The sequence below is a fragment of the Alligator mississippiensis genome, chromosome 14, assembly GCF_030867095.1.
Source record: "Alligator mississippiensis isolate rAllMis1 chromosome 14, rAllMis1, whole genome shotgun sequence".
Classification (NCBI taxonomy): domain Eukaryota; kingdom Metazoa; phylum Chordata; order Crocodylia; family Alligatoridae; genus Alligator; species Alligator mississippiensis.
Window position 1 is genome coordinate 29,017,036 of NC_081837.1, and position 15,870 is coordinate 29,032,905.

At 68.4% G+C, this 15,870-nt stretch overlaps 21 non-coding genes across 21 annotated transcripts; all 21 read right to left on the bottom strand.

Annotated features, from left to right (window-relative positions):
* Positions 1-319: 319 nt before the first annotated feature.
* On the bottom strand, positions 320-483 carry LOC132245022 (U1 spliceosomal RNA). Its single transcript, XR_009456853.1, has one exon. It is a non-coding gene; the product is annotated as a U1 spliceosomal RNA (small nuclear RNA).
* Positions 484-1,104: 621 nt separating this feature from the next.
* On the bottom strand, positions 1,105-1,268 carry LOC132245023 (U1 spliceosomal RNA). The gene has a single exon (XR_009456854.1). It is a non-coding gene; the product is annotated as a U1 spliceosomal RNA (small nuclear RNA).
* A 573-nt stretch (positions 1,269-1,841) lies between these two features.
* On the bottom strand, positions 1,842-2,005 carry LOC132245024 (U1 spliceosomal RNA). Its single transcript, XR_009456855.1, has one exon. It is a non-coding gene; the product is annotated as a U1 spliceosomal RNA (small nuclear RNA).
* A 621-nt stretch (positions 2,006-2,626) lies between these two features.
* LOC132245025 (U1 spliceosomal RNA) lies at positions 2,627-2,790 on the bottom strand. Its single transcript, XR_009456856.1, has one exon. It is a non-coding gene; the product is annotated as a U1 spliceosomal RNA (small nuclear RNA).
* Positions 2,791-3,366: 576 nt separating this feature from the next.
* Positions 3,367-3,530, bottom strand: LOC132245027 (U1 spliceosomal RNA). Its single transcript, XR_009456858.1, has one exon. It is a non-coding gene; the product is annotated as a U1 spliceosomal RNA (small nuclear RNA).
* Positions 3,531-4,151: 621 nt separating this feature from the next.
* LOC132245236 (U1 spliceosomal RNA) lies at positions 4,152-4,315 on the bottom strand. Its single transcript, XR_009457067.1, has one exon. It is a non-coding gene; the product is annotated as a U1 spliceosomal RNA (small nuclear RNA).
* A 573-nt stretch (positions 4,316-4,888) lies between these two features.
* LOC132245028 (U1 spliceosomal RNA) lies at positions 4,889-5,052 on the bottom strand. The gene has a single exon (XR_009456859.1). It is a non-coding gene; the product is annotated as a U1 spliceosomal RNA (small nuclear RNA).
* Positions 5,053-5,685: 633 nt separating this feature from the next.
* On the bottom strand, positions 5,686-5,849 carry LOC132245029 (U1 spliceosomal RNA). Its single transcript, XR_009456860.1, has one exon. It is a non-coding gene; the product is annotated as a U1 spliceosomal RNA (small nuclear RNA).
* A 621-nt stretch (positions 5,850-6,470) lies between these two features.
* LOC132245030 (U1 spliceosomal RNA) lies at positions 6,471-6,634 on the bottom strand. The gene has a single exon (XR_009456861.1). It is a non-coding gene; the product is annotated as a U1 spliceosomal RNA (small nuclear RNA).
* A 573-nt stretch (positions 6,635-7,207) lies between these two features.
* Positions 7,208-7,371, bottom strand: LOC132245031 (U1 spliceosomal RNA). The gene has a single exon (XR_009456862.1). It is a non-coding gene; the product is annotated as a U1 spliceosomal RNA (small nuclear RNA).
* Positions 7,372-7,992: 621 nt separating this feature from the next.
* Positions 7,993-8,156, bottom strand: LOC132245178 (U1 spliceosomal RNA). Its single transcript, XR_009457010.1, has one exon. It is a non-coding gene; the product is annotated as a U1 spliceosomal RNA (small nuclear RNA).
* Positions 8,157-8,729: 573 nt separating this feature from the next.
* On the bottom strand, positions 8,730-8,893 carry LOC132245032 (U1 spliceosomal RNA). Its single transcript, XR_009456863.1, has one exon. It is a non-coding gene; the product is annotated as a U1 spliceosomal RNA (small nuclear RNA).
* Positions 8,894-9,520: 627 nt separating this feature from the next.
* LOC132245033 (U1 spliceosomal RNA) lies at positions 9,521-9,684 on the bottom strand. The gene has a single exon (XR_009456864.1). It is a non-coding gene; the product is annotated as a U1 spliceosomal RNA (small nuclear RNA).
* Positions 9,685-10,257: 573 nt separating this feature from the next.
* On the bottom strand, positions 10,258-10,421 carry LOC132245034 (U1 spliceosomal RNA). Its single transcript, XR_009456865.1, has one exon. It is a non-coding gene; the product is annotated as a U1 spliceosomal RNA (small nuclear RNA).
* A 573-nt stretch (positions 10,422-10,994) lies between these two features.
* On the bottom strand, positions 10,995-11,158 carry LOC132245035 (U1 spliceosomal RNA). The gene has a single exon (XR_009456866.1). It is a non-coding gene; the product is annotated as a U1 spliceosomal RNA (small nuclear RNA).
* Positions 11,159-11,779: 621 nt separating this feature from the next.
* LOC132245179 (U1 spliceosomal RNA) lies at positions 11,780-11,943 on the bottom strand. The gene has a single exon (XR_009457011.1). It is a non-coding gene; the product is annotated as a U1 spliceosomal RNA (small nuclear RNA).
* Positions 11,944-12,516: 573 nt separating this feature from the next.
* LOC132245036 (U1 spliceosomal RNA) lies at positions 12,517-12,680 on the bottom strand. Its single transcript, XR_009456867.1, has one exon. It is a non-coding gene; the product is annotated as a U1 spliceosomal RNA (small nuclear RNA).
* A 627-nt stretch (positions 12,681-13,307) lies between these two features.
* On the bottom strand, positions 13,308-13,471 carry LOC132245038 (U1 spliceosomal RNA). The gene has a single exon (XR_009456869.1). It is a non-coding gene; the product is annotated as a U1 spliceosomal RNA (small nuclear RNA).
* Positions 13,472-14,044: 573 nt separating this feature from the next.
* On the bottom strand, positions 14,045-14,208 carry LOC132245039 (U1 spliceosomal RNA). The gene has a single exon (XR_009456870.1). It is a non-coding gene; the product is annotated as a U1 spliceosomal RNA (small nuclear RNA).
* A 621-nt stretch (positions 14,209-14,829) lies between these two features.
* On the bottom strand, positions 14,830-14,993 carry LOC132245040 (U1 spliceosomal RNA). The gene has a single exon (XR_009456871.1). It is a non-coding gene; the product is annotated as a U1 spliceosomal RNA (small nuclear RNA).
* A 573-nt stretch (positions 14,994-15,566) lies between these two features.
* On the bottom strand, positions 15,567-15,730 carry LOC132245041 (U1 spliceosomal RNA). Its single transcript, XR_009456872.1, has one exon. It is a non-coding gene; the product is annotated as a U1 spliceosomal RNA (small nuclear RNA).
* Positions 15,731-15,870: the final 140 nt, after the last annotated feature.

Here is a 15,870-nt window from a genome sequence, read left to right on the forward strand (position 1 = left end):
CTCGTCATCGTCACGGTTGTCTTTGTGGGCGGCCTGGGCCTGGGCCTGGGCCTGGGCCTGGCCCTTGCCCGCCAGCCAACCGCCCCCTGGTGGTAGCTCCAAAGGCCTCCAAGGAGCCCGGCGGGCAGGTGCTCAGCTTGCAGGCCACCTTTCCCCGATTCTACCTTCTGAGGAGGCGGCGGCGGCGGCGACGACGACGACGTCCGACGAAAGCTGTATCCTGCCCTGTGCCGTACCACATGCCAAGAGCCAGTCTCTGCAACGCCGGGGCCGGTCCCACCCTCCACTGCTGCTTTTAGCACCGCGCAAGCAAGGCAGGCGGGGGAAAGCGCGCACGCAGTCCCCCACTACCACAAATTATGCAGTCGAGTTTCCCGCATTTGGGGAAATCGCAGGGGTCAGCATGCCCGGAGTGCAAGGGGCAGGCCTCGCCCTGGGTAGCCCGCCTACGTGGTCACGGTGCTTCCCCTGCCAGGTAAGTATGCCCATCTAGGCCCTGGCACAGGGTCCCTCCCAGCCCTGCGCCCCTCCGCAGGCCTGGCGAGCACAGCCAAGCCCTCCGCTCCCTTCCCTTCACGCTCGCCCGCAACCCCCTTCCCCACCACGCTGCATCCCCCAGAGCCCTGCCTCCCCTGGCCAGTCGCCTGCGTCCTCCCCGTCCCTGGCCCTGCAACAGGCAGGCAGAGACCACAAATGCCCCAGGGCCACAGCTCGGCGGGCGGGCCACGAACGTCATCCTCCTCGTCATCGTCACGGTTGTCTTTGTCGGCGGCCTGGGCCTGGGCCTGGGCCTGGGCCTGGGCCTGGTCTTGGTCTTGGTCTTGGGCCTGGGCCTGGGCCTGGGCCTGGCCCTTGCCAGTCAGCCAGCCGCCCCCTGGTGGCAGCTGCAAAGGCCTCCAAGGAGCCCGGCGGGCGGGTGCTCAGCTTGCAGGCCACCTTTCCCCGACCCTACCTTCTGAGGAGGCGGCGGCGGCGGCGACGACGACGTCCGACGAAAGCTGTATCCTGCTCTGTGCCGTACCACATGCCAAAAGCCAGTCTCTGCAAGGCCGGGGCCGGTCCCACCCTCCACTGCTGCTTTTAGCACCGCGCAAGCAAGGCAGGCGGGGGAAAGCGCGCACGCAGTCCCCCACTACCACAAATTATGCAGTCGAGTTTCCCGCATTTGGGGAAATCGCAGGGGTCAGCATGCCCGGAGTGCAAGGGGCAGGCCTCGCCCTGGGTAGCCCGCCTACGTGGTCACGGTGCTTCCCCTGCCAGGTAAGTATGCCCAGCTAGGCCCTGGCACAGGGTCCCTCCCAGCCCTGCGCCCCTCCGCAGGCCTGGCGAGCACAGCCAAGCCCTCCGCTCCCTTCCCTTCACGCTCGCCCGCAACCCCCTTCCCCACCACGCTGCATCCCCCAGAGCCCTGCCTCCCCTGGCTAGTCGCCTGCGTCCTCCCCGTCCCTGGCCCTGCAACAGGCAGGCAGAGACCACAAATGCCCCAGGGCCACAGCTCGGCGGGCGGGCCACGAACGTCATCCTCCTCGTCATCGTCAAGGTTGTCTTTGTGGGCGGCCTGGGCCTGGGCCTGGGCCTGGGCCTGGCCCTTGCCCGCCAGCCAACCGCCCCCTGGTGGTAGCTCCAAAGGCCTCCAAGGAGCCCGGCGGGCGGGTGCTCAGCTTGCAGGCCACCTTTCCCCGACCCTACCTTCTGAGGAGGCGGCGGCGGCGGCGACGACGACGTCCGACGAAAGCTGTATCCTGCCCTGTGCCGTGCCACATGCCAAGAGCCAGTCTCTGCAAGGCCGGGGCCGGTCCCACCCTCCACTGCTGCTTTTAGCATCACGCAAGCAAGGCAGGCGGGGGAAAGCGCGCACGCAGTCCCCCACTACCACAAATTATGCAGTCGAGTTTCCCGCATTTGGGGAAATCGCAGGGGTCAGCATGCCCGGAGTGCAAGGGGCAGGCCTCGCCCTGGGTAGCCCGCCTACGTGGTCACGGTGCTTCCCCTGCCAGGTAAGTATGCCCAGCTAGGCCCTGGCACAGGGTCCCTCCCAGCCCTGCGCCCCTCCGCAGGCCTGGCGAGCACAGCCAAGCCCTCCGCTCCCTTCCCTTCACGCTCGCCCGCAACCCCCTTCCCCACCACGCTGCATCCCCCAGAGCCCTGCCTCCCCTGGCCAGTCGCCTGCGTCCTCCCCGTCCCTGGCCCTGCAACAGGCAGGCAGAGACCACAAATGCCCCAGGGCCACAGCTCGGCGGGCGGGCCACGAACGTCATCCTCCTCGTCATCGTCACGGTTGTCTTTGTCGGCAGCCTGGGCCTGGGCCTGGGCCTGAGCCTGGGCCTGGTCTTGGTCTTGGTCTTGGGCCTGGGCCTGGGCCTGGGCCTGGCCCTTGCCAGTCAGCCAGCCACCCCCTGGTTGCAGCTGCAAAGGCCTCCAAGGAGCCCGGCGGGCGGGTGCTCAGCTTGCAGGCCACCTTTCCCCGACCCTACCTTCTGAGGAGGCGGCGGCGGCGGCGACGACGACGTCCGACGAAAGCTGTATCCTGCTCTGTGCCGTACCACATGCCAAGAGCCAGTCTCTGCAAGGCCGGGGCCGGTCCCACCCTCCACTGCTGCTTTTAGCACCGCGCAAGCAAGGCAGGCGGGGGAAAGCGCGCACGCAGTCCCCCACTACCACAAATTATGCAGTCGAGTTTCCCGCATTTGGGGAAATCGCAGGGGTCAGCATGCCCGGAGTGCAAGGGGCAGGCCTCGCCCTGGGTAGCCCGCCTACGTGGTCACGGTGCTTCCCCTGCCAGGTAAGTATGCCCAGCTAGGCCCTGGCACAGGGTCCCTCCCAGCCCTGCGCCCCTCCGCAGGCCTGGCGAGCACAGCCAAGCCCTCCGCTCCCTTCCCTTCACGCTCGCCCGCAACCCCCTTCCCCACCACGCTGCATCCCCCAGAGCCCTGCCTCCCCTGGCCAGTCGCCTGCGTCCTCCCCGTCCCTGGCCCTGCAACAGGCAGGCAGAGACCACAAATGCCCCAGGGCCACAGCTCGGCGGGCGGGCCACGAACGTCATCCTCCTCGTCATCGTCACGGTTGTCTTTGTGGGCGGCCTGGGCCTGGGCCTGGGCCTGGGCCTGGCCCTTGCCCGCCAGCCAACCGCCCCCTGGTGGTAGCTCCAAAGGCCTCCAAGGAGCCCGGCGGGCAGGTGCTCAGCTTGCAGGCCACCTTTCCCCGATTCTACCTTCTGAGGAGGCGGCGGCGGCGGCGACGACGACGACGTCCGACGAAAGCTGTATCCTGCCCTGTGCCGTGCCACATGCCAAGAGCCAGTCTCTGCAAGGCCGGGGCCGGTCCCACCCTCCACTGCTGCTTTTAGCATCACGCAAGCAAGGCAGGCGGGGGAAAGCGCGCACGCAGTCCCCCACTACCACAAATTATGCAGTCGAGTTTCCCGCATTTGGGGAAATCGCAGGGGTCAGCATGCCCGGAGTGCAAGGGGCAGGCCTCGCCCTGGGTAGCCCGCCTACGTGGTCACGGTGCTTCCCCTGCCAGGTAAGTATGCCCAGCTAGGCCCTGGCACAGGGTCCCTCCCAGCCCTGCGCCCCTCCGCAGGCCTGGCGAGCACAGCCAAGCCCTCCGCTCCCTTCCCTTCACGCTCGCCCGCAACCCCCTTCCCCACCACGCTGCATCCCCCAGAGCCCTGCCTCCCCTGGCCAGTCGCCTGCGTCCTCCCCGTCCCTGGCCCTGCAACAGGCAGGCAGAGACCACAAATGCCCCAGGGCCACAGCTCGGCGGGCGGGCCACGAACGTCATCCTCCTCGTCATCGTCACGGTTGTCTTTGTCGGCGGCCTGGGCCTGGGCCTGGGCCTGGGCCTGGTCTTGGTCTTGGTCTTGGTCTTGGGCCTGGGCCTGGGCCTGGGCCTGGCCCTTGCCAGTCAGCCAGCCGCCCCCTGGTGGCAGCTGCAAAGGCCTCCAAGGAGCCCGGCGGGCGGGTGCTCAGCTTGCAGGCCACCTTTCCCCGACCCTACCTTCTGAGGAGGCGGCGGCGGCGGCAACGACGACGTCCGACGAAAGCTGTATCCTGCTCTGTGCCGTACCACATGCCAAAAGCCAGTCTCTGCAAGGCCGGGGCCGGTCCCACCCTCCACTGCTGCTTTTAGCACCGCGCAAGCAAGGCAGGCGGGGGAAAGCGCGCACGCAGTCCCCCACTACCACAAATTATGCAGTCGAGTTTCCCGCATTTGGGGAAATCGCAGGGCTCAGCATGCCCGGAGTGCAAGGGGCAGGCCTCGCCCTGGGTAGCCCGCCTACGTGGTCACGGTGCTTCCCCTGCCAGGTAAGTAGGCCCAGCTAGGCCCTGGCACAGGGTCCCTCCCAGCCCTGCGCCCCTCCGCAGGCCTGGCGAGCACAGCCAAGCCCTCCGCTCCCTTCCCTTCACGCTCGCCCGCAACCCCCTTCCCCACCACGCTGCATCCCCCAGAGCCCTGCCTCCCCTGGCTAGTCGCCTGCGTCCTCCCCGTCCCTGGCCCTGCAACAGGCAGGCAGAGACCACAAATGCCCCAGGGCCACAGCTCGGCGGGCGGGCCACGAACGTCATCCTCCTCGTCATCGTCAAGGTTGTCTTTGTGGGCGGCCTGGGCCTGGGCCTGGGCCTGGGCCTGGCCCTTGCCCGCCAGCCAACCGCCCCCTGGTGGTAGCTCCAAAGGCCTCCAAGGAGCCCGGCGGGCGGGTGCTCAGCTTGCAGGCCACCTTTCCCCGACCCTACCTTCTGAGGAGGCGGCGGCGGCGGCGACGACGACGTCCGACGAAAGCTGTATCCTGCCCTGTGCCGTGCCACATGCCAAGAGCCAGTCTCTGCAAGGCCGGGGCCGGTCCCACCCTCCACTGCTGCTTTTAGCATCGCGCAAGCAAGGCAGGCGGGGGAAAGCGCGCACGCAGTCCCCCACTACCACAAATTATGCAGTCGAGTTTCCCGCATTTGGGGAAATCGCAGGGGTCAGCATGCCCGGAGTGCAAGGGGCAGGCCTCGCCCTGGGTAGCCCGCCTACGTGGTCACGGTGCTTCCCCTGCCAGGTAAGTATGCCCATCTAGGCCCTGGCACAGGGTCCCTCCCAGCCCTGCGCCCCTCCGCAGGCCTGGCGAGCACAGCCAAGCCCTCCGCTCCCTTCCCTTCACGCTCGCCCGCAACCCCCTTCCCCACCACGCTGCATCCCCCAGAGCCCTGCCTCCCCTGGCCAGTCGCCTGCGTCCTCCCCGTCCCTGGCCCTGCAACAGGCAGGCAGAGACCACAAATGCCCCAGGGCCACAGCTCGGCGGGCGGGCCACGAACGTCATCCTCCTCGTCATCGTCACGGTTGTCTTTGTCGGCGGCCTGGGCCTGGGCCTGGGCCTGGGCCTGGGCCTGGGCCTGGGCCTGGTCTTGGTCTTGGTCTTGGGCCTGGGCCTGGGCCTGGGCCTGGCCCTTGCCAGTCAGCCAGCCGCCCCCTGGTGGCAGCTGCAAAGGCCTCCAAGGAGCCCGGCGGGCGGGTGCTCAGCTTGCAGGCCACCTTTCCCCGACCCTACCTTCTGAGGAGGCGGCGGCGGCGGCGACGACGACGTCCGACGAAAGCTGTATCCTGCTCTGTGCCGTACCACATGCCAAAAGCCAGTCTCTGCAAGGCCGGGGCCGGTCCCACCCTCCACTGCTGCTTTTAGCACCGCGCAAGCAAGGCAGGCGGGGGAAAGCGCGCACGCAGTCCCCCACTACCACAAATTATGCAGTCGAGTTTCCCGCATTTGGGGAAATCGCAGGGGTCAGCATGCCCGGAGTGCAAGGGGCAGGCCTCGCCCTGGGTAGCCCGCCTACGTGGTCACGGTGCTTCCCCTGCCAGGTAAGTATGCCCAGCTAGGCCCTGGCACAGGGTCCCTCCCAGCCCTGCGCCCCTCCGCAGGCCTGGCGAGCACAGCCAAGCCCTCCGCTCCCTTCCCTTCACGCTCGCCCGCAACCCCCTTCCCCACCACGCTGCATCCCCCAGAGCCCTGCCTCCCCTGGCCAGTCGCCTGCGTCCTCCCCGTCCCTGGCCCTGCAACAGGCAGGCAGAGACCACAAATGCCCCAGGGCCACAGCTCGGCGGGCGGGCCACGAACGTCATCCTCCTCGTCATCGTCACGGTTGTCTTTGTCGGCGGCCTGGGCCTGGGCCTGGGCCTGGGCCTGGGCCTGGTCTTGGTCTTGGTCTTGGGCCTGGGCCTGGGCCTGGGCCTGGCCCTTGCCAGTCAGCCAGCCGCCCCCTGGTGGCAGCTGCAAAGGCCTCCAAGGAGCCCGGCGGGCGGGTGCTCAGCTTGCAGGCCACCTTTCCCCGACCCTACCTTCTGAGGAGGCGGCGGCGGCGGCGACGACGACGTCCGACGAAAGCTGTATCCTGCTCTGTGCCGTACCACATGCCAAAAGCCAGTCTCTGCAAGGCCAGGGCCGGTCCCACCCTCCACTGCTGCTTTTAGCACCGCGCAAGCAAGGCAGGCGGGGGAAAGCGCGCACGCAGTCCCCCACTACCACAAATTATGCAGTCGAGTTTCCCGCATTTGGGGAAATCGCAGGGGTCAGCATGCCCGGAGTGCAAGGGGCAGGCCTCGCCCTGGGTAGCCCGCCTACGTGGTCACGGTGCTTCCCCTGCCAGGTAAGTATGCCCAGCTAGGCCCTGGCACAGGGTCCCTCCCAGCCCTGCGCCCCTCCGCAGGCCTGGCGAGCACAGCCAAGCCCTCCGCTCCCTTCCCTTCACGCTCGCCCGCAACCCCCTTCCCCACCACGCTGCATCCCCCAGAGCCCTGCCTCCCCTGGCTAGTCGCCTGCGTCCTCCCCGTCCCTGGCCCTGCAACAGGCAGGCAGAGACCACAAATGCCCCAGGGCCACAGCTCGGCGGGCGGGCCACGAACGTCATCCTCCTCGTCATCGTCAAGGTTGTCTTTGTGGGCGGCCTGGGCCTGGGCCTGGGCCTGGGCCTGGCCCTTGCCCGCCAGCCAACCGCCCCCTGGTGGTAGCTCCAAAGGCCTCCAAGGAGCCCGGCGGGCGGGTGCTCAGCTTGCAGGCCACCTTTCCCCGACCCTACCTTCTGAGGAGGCGGCGGCGGCGGCGACGACGACGTCCGACGAAAGCTGTATCCTGCCCTGTGCCGTGCCACATGCCAAGAGCCAGTCTCTGCAAGGCCGGGGCCGGTCCCACCCGCCACTGCTGCTTTTAGCATCGCGCAAGCAAGGCAGGCGGGGGAAAGCGCGCACGCAGTCCCCCACTACCACAAATTATGCAGTCGAGTTTCCCGCATTTGGGGAAATCGCAGGGGTCAGCATGCCCGGAGTGCAAGGGGCAGGCCTCGCCCTGGGTAGCCCGCCTACGTGGTCACGGTGCTTCCCCTGCCAGGTAAGTATGCCCAGCTAGGCCCTGGCACAGGGTCCCTCCCAGCCCTGCGCCCCTCCGCAGGCCTGGCGAGCACAGCCAAGCCCTCCGCTCCCTTCCCTTCACGCTCGCCCGCAACCCCCTTCCCCACCACGCTGCATCCCCCAGAGCCCTGCCTCCCCTGGCCAGTCGCCTGCGTCCTCCCCGTCCCTGGCCCTGCAACAGGCAGGCAGAGACCACAAATGCCCCAGGGCCACAGCTCGGCGGGCGGGCCACGAACGTCATCCTCCTCGTCATCGTCACGGTTGTCTTTGTCGGCGGCCTGGGCCTGGGCCTGGGCCTGGGCCTGGGCCTGGTCTTGGTCTTGGTCTTGGGCCTGGGCCTGGGCCTGGGCCTGGCCCTTGCCAGTCAGCCAGCCGCCCCCTGGTGGCAGCTGCAAAGGCCTCCAAGGAGCCCGGCGGGCGGGTGCTCAGCTTGCAGGCCACCTTTCCCCGACCCTACCTTCTGAGGAGGCGGCGGCGGCGGCGACGACGACGTCCGACGAAAGCTGTATCCTGCTCTGTGCCGTACCACATGCCAAGAGCCAGTCTCTGCAAGGCCGGGGCCGGTCCCACCCTCCACTGCTGCTTTTAGCACCGCGCAAGCAAGGCAGGCGGGGGAAAGCGCGCACGCAGTCCCCCACTACCACAAATTATGCAGTCGAGTTTCCCGCATTTGGGGAAATCGCAGGGGTCAGCATGCCCGGAGTGCAAGGGGCAGGCCTCGCCCTGGGTAGCCCGCCTACGTGGTCACGGTGCTTCCTCTGCCAGGTAAGTATGCCCAGCTAGGCCCTGGCACAGGGTCCCTCCCAGCCCTGCGCCCCTCCGCAGGCCTGGCGAGCACAGCCAAGCCCTCCGCTCCCTTCCCTTCACGCTCGCCCGCAACCCCCTTCCCCACCACGCTGCATCCCCCAGAGCCCTGCCTCCCCTGGCCAGTCGCCTGCGTCCTCCCCGTCCCTGGCCCTGCAACAGGCAGGCAGAGACCACAAATGCCCCAGGGCCACAGCTCGGCGGGCGGGCCACGAACGTCATCCTCCTCGTCATCGTCAAGGTTGTCTTTGTGGGCGGCCTGGGCCTGGGCCTGGGCCTGGGCCTGGCCCTTGCCCGCCAGCCAACCGCCCCCTGGTGGTAGCTCCAAAGGCCTCCAAGGAGCCCGGCGGGCGGGTGCTCAGCTTGCAGGCCACCTTTCCCCGACCCTACCTTCTGAGGAGGCGGCGGCGGCGGCGACGACGACGTCCGACGAAAGCTGTATCCTGCCCTGTGCCGTGCCACATGCCAAGAGCCAGTCTCTGCAAGGCCGGGGCCGGTCCCACCCTCCACTGCTGCTTTTAGCATCGCGCAAGCAAGGCAGGCGGGGGAAAGCGCGCACGCAGTCCCCCACTACCACAAATTATGCAGTCGAGTTTCCCGCATTTGGGGAAATCGCAGGGGTCAGCATGCCCGGAGTGCAAGGGGCAGGCCTCGCCCTGGGTAGCCCGCCTACGTGGTCACGGTGCTTCCCCTGCCAGGTAAGTATGCCCAGCTAGGCCCTGGCACAGGGTCCCTCCCAGCCCTGCGCCCCTCCGCAGGCCTGGCGAGCACAGCCAAGCCCTCCGCTCCCTTCCCTTCACGCTCGCCCGCAACCCCCTTCCCCACCACGCTGCATCCCCCAGAGCCCTGCCTCCCCTGGCCAGTTGCCTGCGTCCTCCCCGTCCCTGGCCCTGCAACAGGCAGGCAGAGACCACAAATGCCCCAGGGCCACAGCTCGGCGGGCGGGCCACGAACGTCATCCTCCTCGTCATCGTCACGGTTGTCTTTGTCGGCGGCCTGGGCCTGGGCCTGGGCCTGGGCCTGGGCCTGGGCCTGGGCCTGGTCTTGGTCTTGGGCCTGGGCCTGGGCCTGGGCCTGGCCCTTGCCAGTCAGCCAGCCGCCCCCTGGTGGCAGCTGCAAAGGCCTCCAAGGAGCCCGGCGGGCGGGTGCTCAGCTTGCAGGCCACCTTTCCCCGACCCTACCTTCTGAGGAGGCGGCGGCGGCGGCGACGACGACGTCCGACGAAAGCTGTATCCTGCTCTGTGCCGTACCACATGCCAAAAGCCAGTCTCTGCAAGGCCAGGGCCGGTCCCACCCTCCACTGCTGCTTTTAGCACCGCGCAAGCAAGGCAGGCGGGGGAAAGCGCGCACGCAGTCCCCCACTACCACAAATTATGCAGTCGAGTTTCCCGCATTTGGGGAAATCGCAGGGGTCAGCATGCCCGGAGTGCAAGGGGCAGGCCTCGCCCTGGGTAGCCCGCCTACGTGGTCACGGTGCTTCCCCTGCCAGGTAAGTATGCCCAGCTAGGCCCTGGCACAGGGTCCCTCCCAGCCCTGCGCCCCTCCGCAGGCCTGGCGAGCACAGCCAAGCCCTCCGCTCCCTTCCCTTCACGCTCGCCCGCAACCCCCTTCCCCACCACACTGCATCCCCCAGAGCCCTGCCTCCCCTGGCTAGTCGCCTGCGTCCTCCCCGTCCCTGGCCCTGCAACAGGCAGGCAGAGACCACAAATGCCCCAGGGCCACAGCTCGGCGGGCGGGCCACGAACGTCATCCTCCTCGTCATCGTCAAGGTTGTCTTTGTGGGCGGCCTGGGCCTGGGCCTGGGCCTGGGCCTGGCCCTTGCCCGCCAGCCAACCGCCCCCTGGTGGTAGCTCCAAAGGCCTCCAAGGAGCCCGGCGGGCGGGTGCTCAGCTTGCAGGCCACCTTTCCCCGACCCTACCTTCTGAGGAGGCGGCGGCGGCGGCGACGACGACGTCCGACGAAAGCTGTATCCTGCTCTGTGCCGTACCACATGCCAAAAGCCAGTCTCTGCAAGGCCAGGGCCGGTCCCACCCTCCACTGCTGCTTTTAGCACCGCGCAAGCAAGGCAGGCGGGGGAAAGCGCGCACGCAGTCCCCCACTACCACAAATTATGCAGTCGAGTTTCCCGCATTTGGGGAAATCGCAGGGGTCAGCATGCCCGGAGTGCAAGGGGCAGGCCTCGCCCTGGGTAGCCCGCCTACGTGGTCACGGTGCTTCCCCTGCCAGGTAAGTATGCCCAGCTAGGCCCTGGCACAGGGTCCCTCCCAGCCCTGCGCCCCTCCGCAGGCCTGGCGAGCACAGCCAAGCCCTCCGCTCCCTTCCCTTCACGCTCGCCCGCAACCCCCTTCCCCACCACGCTGCATCCCCCAGAGCCCTGCCTCCCCTGGCTAGTCGCCTGCGTCCTCCCCGTCCCTGGCCCTGCAACAGGCAGGCAGAGACCACAAATGCCCCAGGGCCACAGCTCGGCGGGCGGGCCACGAACGTCATCCTCCTCGTCATCGTCAAGGTTGTCTTTGTGGGCGGCCTGGGCCTGGGCCTGGGCCTGGGCCTGGCCCTTGCCCGCCAGCCAACCGCCCCCTGGTGGTAGCTCCAAAGGCCTCCAAGGAGCCCGGCGGGCGGGTGCTCAGCTTGCAGGCCACCTTTCCCCGACCCTACCTTCTGAGGAGGCGGCGGCGGCGGCGACGACGACGTCCGACGAAAGCTGTATCCTGCCCTGTGCCGTGCCACATGCCAAGAGCCAGTCTCTGCAAGGCCGGGGCCGGTCCCACCCGCCACTGCTGCTTTTAGCATCGCGCAAGCAAGGCAGGCGGGGGAAAGCGCGCACGCAGTCCCCCACTACCACAAATTATGCAGTCGAGTTTCCCGCATTTGGGGAAATCGCAGGGGTCAGCATGCCCGGAGTGCAAGGGGCAGGCCTCGCCCTGGGTAGCCCGCCTACGTGGTCACGGTGCTTCCCCTGCCAGGTAAGTATGCCCAGCTAGGCCCTGGCACAGGGTCCCTCCCAGCCCTGCGCCCCTCCGCAGGCCTGGCGAGCACAGCCAAGCCCTCCGCTCCCTTCCCTTCACGCTCGCCCGCAACCCCCTTCCCCACCACGCTGCATCCCCCAGAGCCCTGCCTCCCCTGGCCAGTCGCCTGCGTCCTCCCCGTCCCTGGCCCTGCAACAGGCAGGCAGAGACCACAAATGCCCCAGGGCCACAGCTCGGCGGGCGGGCCACGAACGTCATCCTCCTCGTCATCGTCACGGTTGTCTTTGTCGGCGGCCTGGGCCTGGGCCTGGGCCTGGGCCTGGGCCTGGTCTTGGTCTTGGTCTTGGGCCTGGGCCTGGGCCTGGGCCTGGCCCTTGCCAGTCAGCCAGCCGCCCCCTGGTGGCAGCTGCAAAGGCCTCCAAGGAGCCCGGCGGGCGGGTGCTCAGCTTGCAGGCCACCTTTCCCCGACCCTACCTTCTGAGGAGGCGGCGGCGGCGGCGACGACGACGTCCGACGAAAGCTGTATCCTGCTCTGTGCCGTACCACATGCCAAGAGCCAGTCTCTGCAAGGCCGGGGCCGGTCCCACCCTCCACTGCTGCTTTTAGCACCGCGCAAGCAAGGCAGGCGGGGGAAAGCGCGCACGCAGTCCCCCACTACCACAAATTATGCAGTCGAGTTTCCCGCATTTGGGGAAATCGCAGGGGTCAGCATGCCCGGAGTGCAAGGGGCAGGCCTCGCCCTGGGTAGCCCGCCTACGTGGTCACGGTGCTTCCTCTGCCAGGTAAGTATGCCCAGCTAGGCCCTGGCACAGGGTCCCTCCCAGCCCTGCGCCCCTCCGCAGGCCTGGCGAGCACAGCCAAGCCCTCCGCTCCCTTCCCTTCACGCTCGCCCGCAACCCCCTTCCCCACCACGCTGCATCCCCCAGAGCCCTGCCTCCCCTGGCCAGTCGCCTGCGTCCTCCCCGTCCCTGGCCCTGCAACAGGCAGGCAGAGACCACAAATGCCCCAGGGCCACAGCTCGGCGGGCGGGCCACGAACGTCATCCTCCTCGTCATCGTCAAGGTTGTCTTTGTGGGCGGCCTGGGCCTGGGCCTGGGCCTGGGCCTGGCCCTTGCCCGCCAGCCAACCGCCCCCTGGTGGTAGCTCCAAAGGCCTCCAAGGAGCCCGGCGGGCGGGTGCTCAGCTTGCAGGCCACCTTTCCCCGACCCTACCTTCTGAGGAGGCGGCGGCGGCGGCGACGACGACGTCCGACGAAAGCTGTATCCTGCCCTGTGCCGTGCCACATGCCAAGAGCCAGTCTCTGCAAGGCCGGGGCCGGTCCCACCCTCCACTGCTGCTTTTAGCATCGCGCAAGCAAGGCAGGCGGGGGAAAGCGCGCACGCAGTCCCCCACTACCACAAATTATGCAGTCGAGTTTCCCGCATTTGGGGAAATCGCAGGGGTCAGCATGCCCGGAGTGCAAGGGGCAGGCCTCGCCCTGGGTAGCCCGCCTACGTGGTCACGGTGCTTCCCCTGCCAGGTAAGTATGCCCAGCTAGGCCCTGGCACAGGGTCCCTCCCAGCCCTGCGCCCCTCCGCAGGCCTGGCGAGCACAGCCAAGCCCTCCGCTCCCTTCCCTTCACGCTCGCCCGCAACCCCCTTCCCCACCACGCTGCATCCCCCAGAGCCCTGCCTCCCCTGGCCAGTTGCCTGCGTCCTCCCCGTCCCTGGCCCTGCAACAGGCAGGCAGAGACCACAAATGCCCCAGGGCCACAGCTCGGCGGGCGGGCCACGAACGTCATCCTCCTCGTCATCGTCACGGTTGTCTTTGTCGGCGGCCTGGGCCTGGGCCTGGGCCTGGGCCTGGGCCTGGGCCTGGGCCTGGTCTTGGTCTTGGGCCTGGGCCTGGGCCTGGGCCTGGCCCTTGCCAGTCAGCCAGCCGCCCCCTGGTGGCAGCTGCAAAGGCCTCCAAGGAGCCCGGCGGGCGGGTGCTCAGCTTGCAGGCCACCTTTCCCCGACCCTACCTTCTGAGGAGGCGGCGGCGGCGGCGACGACGACGTCCGACGAAAGCTGTATCCTGCTCTGTGCCGTACCACATGCCAAAAGCCAGTCTCTGCAAGGCCAGGGCCGGTCCCACCCTCCACTGCTGCTTTTAGCACCGCGCAAGCAAGGCAGGCGGGGGAAAGCGCGCACGCAGTCCCCCACTACCACAAATTATGCAGTCGAGTTTCCCGCATTTGGGGAAATCGCAGGGGTCAGCATGCCCGGAGTGCAAGGGGCAGGCCTCGCCCTGGGTAGCCCGCCTACGTGGTCACGGTGCTTCCCCTGCCAGGTAAGTATGCCCAGCTAGGCCCTGGCACAGGGTCCCTCCCAGCCCTGCGCCCCTCCGCAGGCCTGGCGAGCACAGCCAAGCCCTCCGCTCCCTTCCCTTCACGCTCGCCCGCAACCCCCTTCCCCACCACACTGCATCCCCCAGAGCCCTGCCTCCCCTGGCTAGTCGCCTGCGTCCTCCCCGTCCCTGGCCCTGCAACAGGCAGGCAGAGACCACAAATGCCCCAGGGCCACAGCTCGGCGGGCGGGCCACGAACGTCATCCTCCTCGTCATCGTCAAGGTTGTCTTTGTGGGCGGCCTGGGCCTGGGCCTGGGCCTGGGCCTGGCCCTTGCCCGCCAGCCAACCGCCCCCTGGTGGTAGCTCCAAAGGCCTCCAAGGAGCCCGGCGGGCGGGTGCTCAGCTTGCAGGCCACCTTTCCCCGACCCTACCTTCTGAGGAGGCGGCGGCGGCGGCGACGACGACGTCCGACGAAAGCTGTATCCTGCCCTGTGCCGTGCCACATGCCAAGAGCCAGTCTCTGCAAGGCCGGGGCCGGTCCCACCCTCCACTGCTGCTTTTAGCATCGCGCAAGCAAGGCAGGCGGGGGAAAGCGCGCACGCAGTCCCCCACTACCACAAATTATGCAGTCGAGTTTCCCGCATTTGGGGAAATCGCAGGGGTCAGCATGCCCGGAGTGCAAGGGGCAGGCCTCGCCCTGGGTAGCCCGCCTACGTGGTCACGGTGCTTCCCCTGCCAGGTAAGTATGCCCAGCTAGGCCCTGGCACAGGGTCCCTCCCAGCCCTGCGCCCCTCCGCAGGCCTGGCGAGCACAGCCAAGCCCTCCGCTCCCTTCCCTTCACGCTCGCCCGCAACCCCCTTCCCCACCACGCTGCATCCCCCAGAGCCCTGCCTCCCCTGGCCAGTCGCCTGCGTCCTCCCCGTCCCTGGCCCTGCAACAGGCAGGCAGAGACCACAAATGCCCCAGGGCCACAGCTCGGCGGGCGGGCCACGAACGTCATCCTCCTCGTCATCGTCACGGTTGTCTTTGTCGGCGGCCTGGGCCTGGGCCTGGGCCTGGGCCTGGGCCTGGTCTTGGTCTTGGTCTTGGGCCTGGGCCTGGGCCTGGGCCTGGCCCTTGCCAGTCAGCCAGCCGCCCCCTGGTGGCAGCTGCAAAGGCCTCCAAGGAGCCCGGCGGGCGGGTGCTCAGCTTGCAGGCCACCTTTCCCCGACCCTACCTTCTGAGGAGGCGGCGGCGGCGGCGACGACGACGTCCGACGAAAGCTGTATCCTGCTCTGTGCCGTACCACATGCCAAAAGCCAGTCTCTGCAAGGCCAGGGCCGGTCCCACCCTCCACTGCTGCTTTTAGCACCGCGCAAGCAAGGCAGGCGGGGGAAAGCGCGCACGCAGTCCCCCACTACCACAAATTATGCAGTCGAGTTTCCCGCATTTGGGGAAATCGCAGGGGTCAGCATGCCCGGAGTGCAAGGGGCAGGCCTCGCCCTGGGTAGCCCGCCTACGTGGTCACGGTGCTTCCCCTGCCAGGTAAGTATGCCCAGCTAGGCCCTGGCACAGGGTCCCTCCCAGCCCTGCGCCCCTCCGCAGGCCTGGCGAGCACAGCCAAGCCCTCCGCTCCCTTCCCTTCACGCTCGCCCGCAACCCCCTTCCCCACCACGCTGCATCCCCCAGAGCCCTGCCTCCCCTGGCTAGTCGCCTGCGTCCTCCCCGTCCCTGGCCCTGCAACAGGCAGGCAGAGACCACAAATGCCCCAGGGCCACAGCTCGGCGGGCGGGCCACGAACGTCATCCTCCTCGTCATCGTCAAGGTTGTCTTTGTGGGCGGCCTGGGCCTGGGCCTGGGCCTGGGCCTGGCCCTTGCCCGCCAGCCAACCGCCCCCTGGTGGTAGCTCCAAAGGCCTCCAAGGAGCCCGGCGGGCGGGTGCTCAGCTTGCAGGCCACCTTTCCCCGACCCTACCTTCTGAGGAGGCGGCGGCGGCGGCGACGACGACGTCCGACGAAAGCTGTATCCTGCCCTGTGCCGTGCCACATGCCAAGAGCCAGTCTCTGCAAGGCCGGGGCCGGTCCCACCCGCCACTGCTGCTTTTAGCATCGCGCAAGCAAGGCAGGCGGGGGAAAGCGCGCACGCAGTCCCCCACTACCACAAATTATGCAGTCGAGTTTCCCGCATTTGGGGAAATCGCAGGGGTCAGCATGCCCGGAGTGCAAGGGGCAGGCCTCGCCCTGGGTAGCCCGCCTACGTGGTCACGGTGCTTCCCCTGCCAGGTAAGTATGCCCAGCTAGGCCCTGGCACAGGGTCCCTCCCAGCCCTGCGCCCCTCCGCAGGCCTGGCGAGCACAGCCAAGCCCTCCGCTCCCTTCCCTTCACGCTCGCCCGCAACCCCCTTCCCCACCACGCTGCATCCCCCAGAGCC